The sequence below is a fragment of the Eumetopias jubatus genome, unplaced genomic scaffold, assembly GCF_037043125.1.
Source record: "Eumetopias jubatus isolate StellerSeaLion01/CBP00866 unplaced genomic scaffold, mEumJub1_p1.0 scaffold_6, whole genome shotgun sequence".
Taxonomy (NCBI): domain Eukaryota; kingdom Metazoa; phylum Chordata; class Mammalia; order Carnivora; family Otariidae; genus Eumetopias; species Eumetopias jubatus.
Genome location: NW_028274812.1, coordinates 102,575,666 through 102,592,636, shown reverse-complemented (window position 1 = coordinate 102,592,636; position 16,971 = coordinate 102,575,666). Strand labels below are relative to the sequence as shown.

At 36.9% G+C, this 16,971-nt stretch overlaps 1 pseudogene; it reads left to right on the top strand.

Annotated features, from left to right (window-relative positions):
* LOC114204627 (anaphase-promoting complex subunit 11 pseudogene) overlaps positions 1-16,147 on the top strand; it is a 56,673-nt pseudogene extending 40,526 nt beyond the window's left edge.
* The last annotated feature ends 824 nt before the right edge of the window (positions 16,148-16,971 follow it).

Genomic DNA, 16,971 nt, shown 5'->3' with positions numbered 1-16,971 from the left:
GTACAAGAATAAGGGTTAATACAATGAAGGTGTAAGGTGACTTATTGTATATTGTCTGTGTTCCTTTCTGGTCTATGTTGCTTTTAGGCTCTCTTTGCTTAGAGGACCCCTTTCAATATTTCTCATAGGGCTGGTGTCGTGTTTGCAAATTCCTTTAGTTTTTGTTTGTCCTAGAAGCTTTTTATCTCTCCTTCTATTTTCAGTGACAGCCTCGCTGGATATAGTATTCTTGGCTGCATATTTTTGTTATTTAGTGCTCTGAATATATCATGTCAGTTCTTTCTGGTCTGCCAGGTCTCTGTGGATAGGTCTGTTGCCAGTCTAATGTTTCTACCATTGTAGTTTACATATCTCTTCTCCCAAGCAGCTTTCAGGATTTTCTCTTTGTCTCTGAGACTCGTAAGTTTTACTATTAGATGTTGGGGTGTTGACCTATTTTTATTGATTTTGAGAGGGGTTCTCTGTGCCTCCTGGACTTTGATGCCTGTTTCCTTCCCCACGTTAGGGAAGTTCTCTGCTATAATTTGCTCCAATATACCTTCTGCCCCTCTCTTTCTTCTTCTTCTGGGATCCCAATTATTCTAATGTTGTTTCATCTTTGGTATTGCTTATCTCTTGAATTCCGCCCTCGTGATCCAGTAGTAGTTGTTTATTTCTCTTTTTCTCAGCCTCTTTATTTTCCATCATTTTGTCTTCTATATCATTAATTCTCTCTTCTGCCTCATTAATCCTAGCAGCTAGTATCCCCATTTTTTATTGCACCGCATTAATAGCCTTTTTGATTTCGACTTGTTTAGATTTTAGTTGTTTCTTCGGAACGGGTTTCTCTAATAACTTCCATGCTTTTTTTCAGGCCCAGCTAGGATCTTTAAAATCATCATTCTGAACTCTTGTTCCAACATCATACTAACGTCCGTATTGAGTAGTTCCCTGGCAGTTGGTACTGCCTCTTGTTCTTTTTGTTGAGGTTATTTTTTTCCATCCTGTCATTTTGTCCAGAGGAGAATAGATGAATGAGAGAACAAAATACCAACAGGGTAATAACATCCCCAGAAAATATACTCTAAACTAATCAGAAAAGATGTGAAACTGGGGGAGATAAAGGGAAAGAAAGAAAAAGGAAAAAGAAAAGAAAAAAACAGAGTATCAAATATGATCAGGCTGGTACATAGTTCAGTGCCACACACTAGATTTTGGGTGTATTTTGGTCTGTTAGAAGAAAGTGCCTCCCAAAATTTAAAGAAAGTAAAAGTTATATATGAACAAAAATAAGGGTTAATACAATAAAGGGATGGAATATGAATGTAAAAATGAAAATTATAATAAATTTTATAAAATGAATTGATAAGTTTGAAAAAAAGAAAGGATTTAAAAAAAAGAGAGAATGTGATCAGGCAGGAGACTAGAACAAAGCCATACACTAGAGATTTAGGGTATATTTTGATCTGTTAGAAGAAACTATCTCAAAATTTTAAATAGAGAATATATATATATATATATATATATATGCCAAAAATAAGGGTAACTACTTTGAAGGGATAGAATATGACTCTAAAAATGAAAAATAAAAAATGTTTTTTAAAATAGGGATTGGTAAGATGTTGGTTGAAAAAAGGAAAAAGAAAAATTAAAAAAAAAAAACTTTGAAAGACTAAAGAATCAGGGTGAAAAAAAGTCATGAATTCTATGTGCAGTATTCCCCTAGTGCTGGAGTTCTGCCGTTCTCATTGATCGGTAAATTTGGTCTTGGCTGGCTGTTCTTGCTGATCTTCTGGGGGAGGGGCCTGTTGCCATCGTTCCCAAATGTCTTTGCCAGAGGCGGAATTGCCCCACCCTTGCTGGTCCGGGCTAAGTAATCTGCCCAGGTTTGCTCTCGGGAGCTTTTGTTCCCTGCAAGCTCTCAGTACAGCTTTGGAGGAGAAGAGGGAAAATGGTGGCCTTCTAATCTCTGCCCCGGAGGAGCCGAGAACTTGGGGCCCCACTCCTCAGTGAGCCCCCAGAGAAAAGCAGTCAATCACTCCTGTCTCCCCGGTCTCCAGCCACACTCTGTGCTCACCCAGCCTGTGACCAAGCGTTTCTATCTCTGGCACCCAACTCGGTGTGGAGTCTCCAAACCAGCAGATCCCTGCAGTGAGCTCCCACACTGCTCCTCCTGGGGGAAGAAGGGGAGTCTCCCCGGATCTGCTGCTTGTTGGGTCCCTATTGGAGGAGTAGTGGACCAACTGTGCCGGGGATCACGGTTTATGGCAACCCTGAGTTGAGGCCCGCTCCTCAGCTCCGCCTCTGCAGCCGGCTTCCCTGCTCCGATACGTGGGAGCTCTGCCACACTCAGGCACCCCCAGTCTTTCTGTGACCCCAAGGGTCCTGAGACCACACTGTCCTGCGAGGGTTCCACCCCCCACTTAGCCACTGGAGCGATGACCCTCAGCAGAGCCGACTTCTAAAAGTTCAGATTTTGTTCTCCACTGCTCTATCACTTGCCAGAATCGGCTGACAGAGGCCCCCTCCCCCGCCATCTATCTTCCCAAATACTGCCTTGGATTCACTTCTCTGCACTTCCTACCTTCCAGAAAGTGGTCACTTTTCTGTTCAGAGAGTTGCTGCTATTCTTTTCTTCGATCTACTGTTGAGTTCGTAGGTGTTCAGAATGGTTTGATCCCTATCCAGGTGAATTCCTGGAACCAGATGAAATCCAGTTCTCCTATTCCTCTGCCATCTTGCTCCCTATCTCAGCATTATCAGTATTTTGATTCTGTGCTCCTCAACCAACCTTCCGATTCTTAGGTTTTCCCTGAATACTGCTTAGAGGGTAGAATGAAAAAAGTAGATTGGTGAGTATTTAAAGTACTTAATCATTACTTTCTATTTTAGTAAAGTTATGCAGTTATATTCCTTTATACATTGGTTTCCTTAAAATGTTATTAGTGTGAGTCAGTACACTTTAGTCCCATTAATTCTGGGATCCTGAATAAATAATTTCCCAGGGTCTATGATACTGAGAACCAGACATCAGACTGTGATGAATCCAGAAGAGATGCTACTTGTGAACTGGGCTTCTTGGGAAGCCATGGCTGCCTGTAGGATTGTTTTTCCTTTTATTTCTCCATTAGTTCAGATTTATCAGAGGACTATGGAACAATGTATCCCACAGCTCACTACACAAGCTGATAGGACATCCATTTGTGCCAAAACACCAGTCCAAAACTGACTCCTCTTTTTTCTCCAAACTTGTTTCTATTGTTCCCCTAATTAGACTCCATATTCTATTCAGCTATCTAAGGCAGACAGTTGGGAATCAGCCTAGTCACCTCATTCTAAGTACCCCATATCTACTCAATCAATTCACTAAAGATGTGTTGCTGACTTTATTCATAAATATATTTTGAATATCTCTTTACATCTTTGCTGCCAGTGTTATAATTCAAGCTGTCACTATTGTGATGGCCACCCGACTTGATTCTCTCTACTTTACCTTCCTCACAGCAGGTAAAATAATTTTTAAAACCAGAATAAGACCATGTTATTTTCCATCTTATAATATCTCAGTGATCCTCAAAGTAGCAACAAAACAAACATTTTAGCTTAGTACTTGAGGCCCTTCAAAATCTGACCACTGTCTTCTGTTATCCTCTTAGTTTCTGCCACCTATCCCCCCCACACAACACAACTGATTTTCCCCCTGCCAGGTTGCCATATCCATATCCTGTGTTGATGGGCTTCATCTTGTCAGTGGCCTTCATCTCCACTGCCCTTGTCTAGTCCATGATCCTTTTTATTTTCCTACCTTTCCTAACTGTGGGACATCTTGGAGATCACCAACAAACTTTTATTCATCTCATGGTGATGATTATGGGAATTCTCACCTCTGTCTTCCACATGTTGGAGTATATGGTACAGATCGTCCCCAATTTACCATGGTTTGACTTTACAAAGATGTGAAAGTGATATGCATTCAATAGAAACTGTACTTCAATTTTGAACTCTAATCTTTCTGGGGCTAGCAATACATGGTATAATACTTTCTCAGGATGCTGGGCAGTAGTAGTGAGCCATAGTTTCCATTCAGCCAACATCATGAGGATAAGCAAATGATACACTTACAACCATTTTGTACCCACACAACCATTTTGTTTTTCACTTTCAGTACAGTATTAAATAAATGACATAAGATATTCAACACTTAATTATAAAATAGGCTTTGTTTTAGTGATTTTGTCCGATTGTAGGCTGATGTAAGTGTTCTGAGCATGATTAAAGTAGGCTAAGCTAAACTATGATATTCAGTAGATTATGTGTATTAAATACATTTTGACTTATGATATTTTCAACTTATGGTGGGTTTATTGGGACATAACCCCATCATAAATCAAGGAAGATCTGTGCTCTCTGACGCTGCCTTCAGGCAGTCATTGACATCTTCTGAATTGAGAGATCAATAGGTCAAATTGAATGTCTTGTTCAAAATAGCCTAAGAGATTTCATATTAGATTATGAGCTCTGCAAAAACTAAAAATAAAATGCATTAAAAGATGAAATCAACTAATTTCTAGCATATTTTTTGACTAGATAAAACAAAAACAACTTCTATATTTTAAGAAACTTTAAAAATGTCAGTTTCTTTAATAATTGCCTGATTCTTGCATGGCATCTTTCAGTATATAGAGTCCTATACTGACAGAATATAAAGAGTACAGTATATATGCCCTCTTAAATAGTATAAATATGATTTTTACCAAAATTTTTACAATCTGCAGTGTCTAAAATCCTTGTTTTTTTTTTTTTTTCCTCATAATGGTAGATGAACATTGTCTGGAAATAAACCTTTTAAAAGAAAACTAGATAGTCTTACAATACAAATGGCATAAATCCTCTTAACTGTAGAGAAATTGCTAGTGGGTTTTGTGTAATTAATATAGGTATGCAGACCCACTTTTAGTATATTTGCTCAGTGGGAGAAACATAGGTTTTGGTTTTGGGTTCAAATTCAGACTCAGCTACTTACCAGTTGAATGACATTGTGATTCGAATGCTATTAGCCTTCTGAACTACACTTCTTTTTACCTGTTGAATTGTTTTACTTGCATGGGAAATCCCCGGCTGAGACTTTTTGTGATGGTCACTGATTATTCTAGACTAGTGTCTGACTTAAAGTGGGTGCTCAATAAATATTTGCTGAATAAATGTGGGAATTACAAGCTAAATTTCCATTATTTAATTTTTAAAAAAAGATTTTCAGAAAGAGCACAAGCAAGTGTGAGCAGGGGGAGGGGCAGCAGGAGAGAGAGAATTGCAAGCAGACCCTCAGCTGAGTGTGGACCCTGACACGGGGCTCAATCTCATGACCCCAAGATCATGACCCAAGTTGAAACCAAGAGTCAGAGGCTTAAGCAGCTGAGCCACCCAAGTGCCCCTAAATTTCAGTTTTAAAGGATATATGTAGTAGGCCGCCAAACTGTGTATTGTGCAGTGTTGGCCACCTGGAAGTTTCTTTTGGGTTCTCTCTTCATGGAGAATACTTCAGTTTTTACAAAGGAATTAGATTTCCTGGATAACTGCACGCATCTCACAGTGAACTTTTTTTATGGCTCTTCTCTTAGAAAAGGAAGCAGCTAAACTCTTGAAAATCATGGCCATAGTTCAGTGAAGTTGAATGGAAATTCCTTTGTAGTGTGAATTTTTCTGAAGCCTTTTGGGTTTATTCCTGATTGATATGCTTTTTGTGTGCACTGATTGATCAGTCTTGGTGGTTCTAGCCTCTGGTCATCTCTAGCTAATGGCTCAACTTTCTATCCTGATAAATTTGTGCCATGCATAGGGTCTCAGTAGGGTCTCGCCCAGGATTTTGAGCAATTATGCTTGGATATTGCCTAAAGTTCCACAGAATGATCTCCATAGAAATATTTTTCACAGAGCCATTACTAATGATGATTGAGAATCAAGGCTAATGTCACTACTTTTCTCTGTGGGAGAAACTTCTGCCCTATGATGATGGGAGCATCTTCACCGATGTGACCTTCAGTCTACTCTCCCTAGAAAGTCCCTCAAGAGCAAACAGTGGCAGGTCTTTTTTTCTAAAATATCCAGGACTAGTTGACCACTCTGATTGTCCCTCAGCCCATAAGGTACTGGTACCACATTAAACAAATTAAGTAAAATTACCATAATAGAAGAAGAAAAGAGAAGGAAACTTGTTGAACATATACAGAGCCAATATGGCAGCTAGTAAACAGATTCTGGAAGACATGCAAAGGAGGACATGTATTGGTTAGGAGAAACATTACTTGCCTACTATTTCCCAAATGTTTAAAATTTACAGGCACTGCATGTTCCTAGCCATCTGCTACATATAAACATAAACACGCCCATTAAAGGGCCTTTGTAGAACTTTAAAAACAACTATTTTAGATTCTAATTATCTGCATTTTATTTTTATGGTACTGTTTTAATTCATTATCCAGCGTTTGGTTTTCAGCTACTTTTTATTCACTCAGTTAGGGATGGTAGGTACACTGTTCTGTAGATGTTTGTGCTTTTGTGTGTGACAGTAAAAATGAAAATGCTTATCTGCTAAAGACATATTTGTTCCACTATGTTCTGACCCAGAAAAGAGGAGAGAGCATCTTACACAGTTGTGATCCACAGAGATGCTCAGAATATATGCTGAAAAAGGTAGCATGCCCTTTCTCCTGGCAAGGAACTACTGCAAGGAAAAGACAGATAAGTCAAAAAATGCCATGCTGTATTTGCCTGATAATACATATTTATGAATTCAGCCAACATCCTTCTCCAGTAGTGGCAAGCTGGTGACTAAGACAAGAAGCCCTGCCACAGAGGAGTAGCTTTTTGTTACAGGCTTTTTTGGGGACAGTTTCTATTAGGACAATTAGGACTTGACTGTTCTTAAAGACGGTATTTAGTATAACTGTGGTTGAGTCAAATTGGCTGCAATATGGAATTAAGACCCAAAGAAAGAAGGATTTCTATTTGTTTCTGGGAGAGCTAAAGGAAGAAATCTGTCAGAGTAAAGAATAGTAAAAAAAGAAAGAAAATTTAATTGTGTACCAACCTAAGTTTTCTGGCAATTTCCCAAACTAGGGTAATGTCTATGGAATAGTAATGCTCAGTGGGAACAATTTATGAGCTGAATATTTCTGAAAATCCTATTGAATTCCGTGTTCTTTATTTACATAAAGCAGACTGTGCTGAGTAAACTAGACTTGAAAACATCCCTCAAGGTTTACTGCAGATCAAAATGTGTGGGTTTTTTTTTTTTTTCAGTTATCCCCTGGTTTTTGGACCTTAATCCTGAATTCTTACTCAGTTTTAGAAATAAAGAATCCCTAGTAATTGGCACCTAAGTATATCTGGGAAATACAGAAAGGGAATAGGCCCTAACACTCTCAAAATAGAAATTTTCAGGTATGATAGAGGAGCAGACACTGATGAAAATTTAATGGGAGGGAAACATGGTTCTCATTTATCCATAGGAAAATAAGTATAATTAAAGCTGGTATGGAACTCTGTGTTTACATAGTTCCTGCCCTAAAAAGTTCCGCGATCTTCACGATAAACTTGTAAAAAGGACAGGTTTTATTATCTTTGGGACCTGGGGTCCAGAGGCCCTATATAACTTGCTTAAGGCACAAATTGTGTATAATGAAACTGATATTTGAACCCAGTTTGTCCTCATCCAACTCTGTGATCTTCCACCACCCTCACTGATGTGGAGTTTTGGACAGATATTTATTGCATCAGGCTAAATACCTTAGCCAACCTTCAAAGGAAATACCACCACTGTGTCAGGAAATGCCCTGAGCAAAGCCAACCTGTCTCTCCTATATCAAGCATCTAGACGGGTCCCTTCAGGGAGTATCTGGCGTCAAAATTGCATTTGCAGTAACTGCTTGCTTGTGGTAAACTCAAGTCACTACTGCAGCTAAATCATCCACACTCACTATGTTGAGATAGTACTGAATAGAAAGGAGATACTGTTTTAGCACTTAACAAGTTTTATAGTTTAAGACCTATACAGTGGGGGAGACGAACCATGAGAGACTAGACTCTGAGAAACAAATGGAGTGTCCTAGAGGGGAGGGGGGATGGGGGGATGGGTTAGCCTGGTGATGGGTATTAAAGAAGAAACATATTGCATGGAGCACTGGGTGTTATACGCAAACAATGAATCCTGGAACACCACATCAAAAATGATGTAATGTATGGTGATTAACATAACATAATAAAATAAAAAAAATAAAATCTCTAAAGGACAGAGTATATCCTTCCTAAGTACTGAATTACCTTGCTCAATGCTGTGAACATGAAGGTTACAAATAGATTTTTGTTTTTAAATTATTTTCAGGTTTTTACCTATTTATGGTACATACGTCTTAGGACTGTGCCCAACATAGAGGTTGTTTAATGTTTACTCTTTGATTTATCTCCTTTGTCACTATAAGAACATTCACTGTAATACATAAAATATATCTTTTCCAATTGCTTAATATGTGTTTCATGATATTTAGTCAACTGCTTAGAGTCTTCATATAAATCTATTAAATTTCACTATATATGTTTTATATAGTATGAAAATCCCTATGGGGAGAAAGTTTTAATTTAATCTTGGTGTGATAATACAAACCACCAGATCAAGCGGATTAAGTATTAATTTTTCTCTCACTAGGCTGTGGGTTAGTGGTACATTCATACTGTCTTTTTTAAATACTTCCTTCTTTCCAATTACACGTTATATTGTTGTATTCTCATGATTATTTAAGATCTAGCAGGAAAAACAATACTGTATTCACTTGTCTTATAATTTAAAAAAATAAACATGTTTCTTGTCCCTGCTGCTTTAGCCATGAAATGGTGCTGAATCACAGAAAACAGAGTCCAACAAGGCCATTAGCACATAGTCTTATCTCCTTTGTCACTATAAGAACATATAAGGACTATAATACATTCTCTAATGTGATGAGGAAATGAGTCAGCACTCTTACAAGAGGGAAATGTCCCAAGTCTGCTTTTCTTGTTGATTTACTGTCAGCTTCTATTTGAGTTAGACTTTGGTCTGAATACAAACAGAACCATATTCATCCCCCTATCGATCATTTCCTGGATCTCAGGCTGGCTGCTTACTGCTCAGGGCAAGAAAAGACAGATTAAACAAAGAATGGCAGAAAGGATCCTTTAACACACAGATACATGCGCTCTCACACAAACACACACACGTGCACTTGCACACAGAGACACGGGCACTACTCACACAAACAGGAAAGCACCCTTACTCCAAAGCCTGAAGATTCTAGAGATGTGATGACTGATTTTAGAGGGTGCAAAGTACAGAAGAATTGAATGATACAAAGAGAAATTTTTGCAAGTCTGTTTCTGTTCCTAGGCTATAATGAATACCTTCTTGCTGCCCACTCTCTCACTGCCCTTCAACATAGGAAGTAGAGTCAAGTAGAACAGAACCAAGTGTGGCAGATTTTGTTTTCCAAAGATGGCCAAACGCCCTTTTAGATCTGCCCATCTCCTGAAGTAAATGAAATCTGTTTCTCTCCCCCTTAAATGCAGACAAGATTTTTAACTGTTTAACAACTAAAAAGGAGCTGAAATGACACTAATTCTTAAAGCTATATCATAAAATGGGATAGGACTTTCCCCTAGACTGCCTTTCCTCTCTTTCCTCCTATTCTCTGCACACATGTGCACACACACACGTCCCTTTAGGGTTAGCCAGCAAGCTGTGAGGAAGTTCAAAATGGCCCATGTGGAGAGGAACAGAGGCCCCGTGCAAAAGATATTAACTGTCTGACATGAGGGGATGAACCTTCAAAGAATTCTAACTTTCAGTCTTAAAATTTTCAGCTGGTAACAGGAAACAGAGAAACACTCTCTCTACTGAGTTCTACATTTTGAAGTAATTAGCACAGCCAATATTAAGTGGAGAGGGGTGAGTATATTTTGCATGTTAAAGGGATGGAGATTGTTAGGACAGATGGTAGATGATGGCAGGTTATATTTACAAAAATGATCACAGCAATATTCCAGGGCCAAATTCTCTTCCAGAACTTTGTCATACCCTATCAAGAAGTAGTTTATTTTTGCTTCTGGCTTCAATTAATGGAATGTGGCAGAAATGATACTATGTAATTTCTGAGGTTAGGTCATAATAGGTGATAGGAGTCTACCTGCTTCTTTGCTTTCTTGTCTTTGGACTCCAGCTGTCATAGTCCATTTAAAAAACCATATGGAGGGGCACCTGGCTGGTTCAGTCTGTTAAGCATCTCTCTTCAGCTCAAGTCATGATCCCAGATTCTGGGATCGAGCCCCACATTGGGCTTCCTGCTCAGCCAGGAGCCTGCTTCTACCTCTTCCTCTGCCATGTCCCTTGTTCGTGCTCTCTCTTGCATGTGTGCTCTCTCTCTGTCTCTCTCAAATAAATTAATAAAATCTTAAAAAACATGTGGAGAGTAACTGAGGCTGCTGACCATCAGTCAAAGTAGACCTCTAGATACATGGGGGAATGAGCTTTTGGATCATTCTAGGAAGAAGGTTTTGCATCATTTATCTGAAGCCCCAGACCTAGTGGGACAGAGAGAACCTGTCTCTGCTGTGCCTTGTCCAAATTCCTGTTCTACAGAATCCCTGAGTGTGATAAATGGTTTTCTGTGACACTAAGCTTTGAGGCAGTTTGTTACAAGGAAATTATATCTAGAACACTAAAGAACCTGAGATCCCTTATAACTCATCCATCCATGGAGGGCATGTAGAGAAGTGAGGATCCAAAATCCAATGTATCCATGGTCTTTAATATTTATGGATTATCACAAACTGAGACAGATTTCCAACACTTGCTATTGTCATAAGACTCTTGGATACCCTTGATTTGTACTCAAATTTAGAAATTTTTATAAATTATGACTAGATTGTGGACCCAGCTACTATACTTTCTTAGTAAAAGAATTTTCCTCTGGAAGAAGATATGACAGCATTTATTATTTGAATACTAAAAATAGAAGTCAAAAATTTCAGTTAAAGATAGTGAAGTAATTGCATAAGGTAAGTTTCCAGTTTGTAACCACTCCACAGCCTGCTTATTCTAAAGTGAAGTCTGGCAGACTATGCACACAGTGCTTGCAGTCAGCCACCGAATTTAGGAACAAGAACTTTCGGGAGTGAAGGGATAGGTTAATGCATTTTCAGAGGAAAACTCCAACATCTGTATTTACCAGTATAGTATTTTATGCATTAATATGTATTGACCAGCAAAGATCACTAGACTTTTGAGAAAGGCAAGTAATCCAAAGAGAATGGTCAAGAAGAACAAATAAAAACTAACACCTGAGGAAAATGATAATGTAAAAGAAGAAAAACATAAAAAATATCTAGTTAGTATCCTTAGAGACATTTGAGTGAACAGTGACTCCATAAGCTAGAAGGAATGCTTTGGGAAAAAACAAGGGATTGGGAAAGTAAAAGCATGTGAAATATAAAAATGTGTTAATGGGAAAACTAAAAGAAATGTAAAATATAAGGAAAAAAGGTAGAGGACCCATATAATAGGCATTTTAGAAAGAGGATAGAAAAAAAATTATAAAAGATTTACATTTGGAAATACTGTCATAAAATTTCTACATTCTAGAATGAAAACAAAGATTCCATGGTTTCTGAGGGAGAGGACCAAGGCATAGGATACCATTACAGGGATTGGATTAAATTAAGGATTTTCCATTTAATGGAAAATACTTAATTGGTACCAAACTTGCCTGAAGATAGCAGTGATGTTGGAAAACAATGTAGCAATGACTTTAACCCTAGAATGCTCTACCCAATAAAAGTACCAAATGTTAACAAGAGAAATAGATCTCGGCAGGCAAGTATTAAAAATAATTTCTCTTGAACATTATCTTGAAAAAATAACTATATATCCTAGCCATTAAAATACTCTGGAAAGGATGATGCCATGCTACTCCGGAAATAGTAGATCTCATTTATGAAATAAACCAAAGAAGCTCCAGGATGACAAATGGATATATAAGACCACCAGTTTGATTAACATTAGAAAATCCCAAGATTCTAATATTAAGAAACTGCAGGAGGCTTACCCTCGTGTTAAAAATATATTTTAAAAAGGTACAAAAACTCCAGAGAAAACAAGAATTGAATAAAATATCTGTGGTTCAAATATGAAGGGAAAAAAAACACGTGCAGCATGAATTTTTTTTTTAAGATTTTATTTATTTGACAGAGAGAGAGTGCACAAGCAGAGGGAGCGGCAGGTAGAGGGAGCGGCAGGCAGAGGGAGAGGGAGAAGCAGGTTCCCCGCTGAGCGGAGAGCCCCATCCAATGCAGGGCGCTATCCCAGGACCCTGGAATTATGACCTGAGCTGAAGGAAGACACTTAACCATCTGAGCCACCCAGACACCCCATGCAGCATGATTTTAATCACTTAATAAAACATGAGAAATTTAAATTTTATTTTGGATGCTGGAACTATTCTGAATTAAACGGATTATTTGGAGATAGAGAAAATCATATGCTTATCTATAGCTCCAATCTCCATCTCTACAATACAGTTATTCTACAAACATGTTTACATGATTATAATCTTATTATAGAATTACATATTTTGGGGAGCCTTGAAAGATGAAGTCAGATTTTATTTTAGTTTATGTAACCAAATTGTGATTTTATTTTACTTGTACAAGTCCTGCTATACTTGATATAAATAGGAAAGTTAGGGAAACTATGCAGAAGTACGTATAGATCCTGATATTCTCATTTTTATAGTATGAATCAATTGGTAGTCTGTAAATTTGGTTAATAGGTTATTTTTAAGATTTTATTCAATTGACAGAGAATCAGCACAAGCAGGGGGAGTGGGAGAGGGAGAAGCAGTCTCCCCACTGAGCAGGAAGCCTGATGTGGGGCTCCATCCCCAGACTCCAGAATCATGACCTGAGCTGAAGGCAGATGCTTAACTGACTGAGCCACCCTGGCACCCCAATAAAGAGAGTTTAATATACTTAATAGGGAAGCCATTAAAAGTCAAATAACAAAAAATTTGATGACAAGGGAAAGAATTCTTACTTGTACTAAATTTCTCTTTATAGGGTAAAGTCGACTCTAAATTATGTAGGTCAAGAAAGAGATATGTACTGAAAGTAATAAAAGTAAGCATCTTTTTTTTATTTTTGTAAGGGCATGTTATTGGCTCTTAATATATGATGACAAAGTAGTTATAAAAATGAATAGTAAAAGGGTTCCTCTTTCTCCACATCCTTGCCAACATTTGTTGTTACCTGTCTTGTTAATTTTAGCCATTCTAACTAATGATGTACTATATGTTGGCTAATTGAACGTAATAAAAATAAAATAAAAAAATAAAAACATAAAATAAAATACATTAGGGAATATTAAAAAAATAAATAGGAAATATGTCTTTAAGCATCATCCTGTTTACTAAGTAAAGCATCAAAAATCTTGGAGTCTATTGCTTACTAAATGTATAGACTGTTTTGAATACTTTGATAGGAATTTTTGCTCAAAGGAATTGTATTCTTTATGTAAATAGCATAGAATGAGATATATTGGATAAACTTACCATAGCTGTACATGTGAGCAAATCATATGTGAAGAATGTGTACAATTTACAGAGTAATATGTATGTGTTTTCTGAATTAGAAAATGCATTATCAAATTTTTATCTTAATATAATTATTACATTCACACATTCAGATGAGAAAAGTGATGATTAGACAGAAAGAAATAGAAAACTGAACAGACTAATTACTAGTAAGGAGATTAAATTGGGTAAAAACCTTACAATGAAGAAAAACCCAGGACCAGATGGCTTCACTGTTGAATTTTATCAAATATTTCAATAAAAATTAACCCCAGTCTTCCTCAAATTCTTCCAAGAAAAATCAGGAGGGAACACTCCCAAAGTTATTTTATGAAGATATCAAAACCAGAAACCAGGCCAACATCCTTGATGAACATAGATGCAAAAATTCTCAATAAAATGCAAACCAAATTCAACAGAATTTTAATAGGATTATCCACTGTGATCAAATGGGATTTATCACTGCACTGCAAGGATGATTCACCATATGCAAATCAATGTGATACATCACATTAATAGAATGAAAGAAAATAATTATATGATCTTAATATGTACAGCAAAAGCACTTGATGAAATTTAATAGCTATTCATGACAAAAACTTTTTCATGATAAAAACTCTTAAGTTTGGCATAGAAGGAAATATCTCAACATAATAAGGCCATATAGGAAAAACCCACAGCTAGCATCATACTTGATGGTGAAAGACTGAAAACTTTTCCTATAAGATCAGGAACAAAAGAAAGGTCCCCACTCTTACCATTCTTATTAACATTGCACTATCTAGTACTACCAGGAAAGAAAAATCAGTGGTATCAGAATTGGAAAGGAAGAAGTCAAAGTATCTATATTTTCAGATGACATAATTTGGAATAGAAAATTCTAAGGACTCCGCCAAAAAACCTGTTGTAATCAATGAATTAAGTGTAGTTGCAGGATACATTACCATACAAAAATCAATAGCATTTTTATACACAGTGAATTCTCTGAAAAATCTTATTTACAATAGCATCAAAAATAATAGAAATTAAAGGAAGTGAAATATCTCTACTCTAAAAACTATAAGACAATGATTAAAGAAATGGAAAAAGACACATGGAAAAACATCCCATATTCATGGATTAGATAAATTAATATAAAATATCAATACTACCAGAAGTCATCTATAGATTCAAAGCAATCCCTATCAGGATTCTAATGGCATTTTTCAAAGGAGGAAAAAAACACTCTTAAAATTTACGTGGAATCACAAAAGACCCTAAATTGCCAAAGAAATCCTGAGAAAGAACTAAAGCAGGACTCCTCATCACACACTTCCTGATTTCAAGCTACACTATAAGATATAGTCATCAAAGCCATATGTTACTAGTGTAAAAGGAGTCCAGTAGACCAATGAAACAGAATCAAGAGCCCAGAAAATAAACCCAAGCATACAAGGTCCATTAATATTTGACAAAGGAACCAAGAATATTCAATGGAGAAAAGACAGTTTTTTCAATAAAAGGTGCTAGATAACTGGATATTCACATGTAAAAGAAACTAAACCCATATGTTACATCAGTCAGAAAAATTAACTCAAAATGTGACTTAGACTTAACTCCTAAATGTGGGACGTGAAACTATGAAAATTGTAGAAGAAGACCTAGAAATAAAGCTCCATGACAGGGTCTTGGTAATAATTTTTTTGGTTAGGACACCTAAGACATAAGCAACAAAATAAACAAGCGAGACTACATCAACTAAAAAGCTGCTATACAACAAGAGAAACCAACAAAGTGAAAAGACAACTTATGAGAAAACATATTTGCAAATGGTATATCTGATGAGGGGTTAACATATAAAACCTATAAAGAATGCATATAACTCAGTAGCAAAACAAAACATAATTAACAAATTGGCAAAGGACCTAAATTGATATTCTCCAAAGATAGGAAAGGCCAACAGGTACATGAAAAAATGTTCAATATCACTAGTCATTAGGGAAATGTAAATTAAAACCACAATGAAATATCACCTTATACCTGTTAGAATGGCCATAAAAATGACAAAAGATAACAAATGCTAAGGAAATTTTGTACACTGTTTGTGGGAATGTAAATTGGTATAGCTATAATGGAAAACAGTATGGAAGATCCTCAAAGAAAAAACTAAACATAGAACTAACTTACGATCTAGAAATTCTATTTCTGGGAATATATTTAAAAAAATGAAAACACTAAAACAGAAGGTGGGCAGGGCAGCACGTGGTTAGGAAGGCTCCACCACCTTGAAGGTAAAGATTAAGTGCTGGAAGGGTGTGGCCACTTGGCTCTGGGTGGCCCAGGAGGAGGACTCAGCATCTCTGAGATGGACTTCAATGGCTGCTGCTAGGAAGGCAAGGTGCCCTGCCATGGCTGCCCCCTTGGTGTGGGGTCAGTGCTCCCATTGCTACCACATGCACTGTATTCTCAAGTGGCTCAATGCACAGCAGGTGCAGCAGCTTTGCCCCATGTTCTGCAAAGAGTGGAAGTTCAAGGAGTAAGGCAACCCTGTGGCTGTTCATACTTCCCCCAACTTCAGGGCTAGCCAGCCATACTCTCCCCTTGGGAATGGTCCCCTTTGGGCTGTGACAGGGTTGAAATGAGGACTGGAGCTACATTTGTTTCCCATCAAATGATACTTTTATATGATAAAATTCATAATCTAATTAAAGAAACATATTTTTTTAAGTAAAACTTGCAGATTCTTTAAAAAAAAGTAAAATTCATTAAACTGCCGAGCCTAAACAAACAAGATCATTCGCTTGAAAAGATCTCTGCATTCCAGTATTCATAGCATCATTATTTATAATCCAATTTAGAACTCAGTCTTGTACTAAAAAGTTTATATTTTCAGATAAACATCTGGGCACTTTTAAGTCAACATTTTCTGATTTGACATTGAACCACAGCATTTGCTGTGACACTGAGAAGAGAATTGATACAATATCTTAACAGAAGAGGGCAAAATAATGTGTATTTCCCAAATTAGGTTAGCCTACACATATTCTATTGTGATTACTAAGCACACGTAAACAAATATATAAACCAACTACCGACTTAATGTCCCTTCAATCATAATATTGGAGCCACAAACTTAAAATCTTAAATATTATTTATTAAAAAAATAAGTTAAAGGTTTTGTAGAAGTAGGATTGTCCTAAGTCAATAGTTCTGACTTTGAAATTTATGCCAAACTAATAGTAACTCACAAAACCCACAACCTATGAAATCATTATTTTGTTGTATGAGACTATAGCTACTACAAATCTAAAAATCTAATTTTCTTCCATTTATACTTTTCTATTTATGACAGAAAAGAATAATA